The following is a 1,088-nucleotide window of genomic DNA, read 5'->3' on the forward strand; positions in this document are numbered from 1 at the left end:
GTGTTGACCATTAATAGTTCTATGCAGGTTAGCTTTCAAGGAAAGGTGAGGCTGCTCAGACAGTGAAAGCAGACCTGAATGAATCAGTGACTCTGGGGACCCAGTCCACATGATCTTTCTCCACACACTAGAGAACAGGGCCACAGACAGCTTTGGGCTCACAGTCTGACAGCTGCTCCATCCAGAAAGAAATTCTTTCCCAGCAGCTCCAGGCATAATAACAGATGGCACATTCCCATTTTTTCCCCCTTAAGAAACAGGGTTTCAGCCGGGCGGTGGTGGCGCACGCCTTTAATCCCAGCACTGGGGAGGCAGAGCCAGGCAGATCTCTGTGAGTTCAAGGCCAGCCTGGGCTACCAAGTGAGTTCCAGGAAAGGTGCAAAGCTACACAGAGAAACCCTGTCTCAAAAAAAAAAAAAAAGAAAAGAAAAAAAAAAGAAAAAAAGAAAAGAAAAGAAAAGAAAAAGAAAAGAAAAGAAAAAAGAAAAGAAAAAAGAAACAGGGTTTCACTGTACAGCTCTGGCTGTCCTAGAACTCACTCTATAGACCAGGCTGGCTTCAAACTCAGAGATCCACCTGCTCTGCTGGGATTTAAGGTGTGCACCACCACTGCCCGGCCACATTTCCATTCTGAGTCTCACTGTGGTCGAGACAGAGTGCAATACTCGATCCATCCTGCCTCATGGGCTCCTCTCTGCAGTCAGGGGTTCAAAGTTTATGATGAGAAGAGTCAGGGTTAACACGAACACAGACTGGCCAAAGACAACAGCTCCTTCCCTCTCGTATCCACAAGCTCAGAGTGTTCCTGTTTATGATAATAACACATTGCTCACACCTCTTTCCCCATGGGAAACAACCCAGGTCTTCTGAATGTGACTTCCCCATCTCTGCCGGGTCTGGATGTGTTCCCCATGCCCTTACAAAGGAATAGATGTGTCATTGAAATGCACCCAATGTGTAACCACGACGACGACGACGACGACGACGAGGAGGAGGAAGAACAATAGAAACGCTCATCTCTGAGAGGGTATAGTATACAGGAGATGGCAGAGGAGAACATACTTGTCAGGAATGCAGAGAACTCACAC

Source organism: Peromyscus maniculatus, chromosome 19 (assembly GCF_049852395.1).
Source record: "Peromyscus maniculatus bairdii isolate BWxNUB_F1_BW_parent chromosome 19, HU_Pman_BW_mat_3.1, whole genome shotgun sequence".
NCBI classification, from domain to species: domain Eukaryota; kingdom Metazoa; phylum Chordata; class Mammalia; order Rodentia; family Cricetidae; genus Peromyscus; species Peromyscus maniculatus.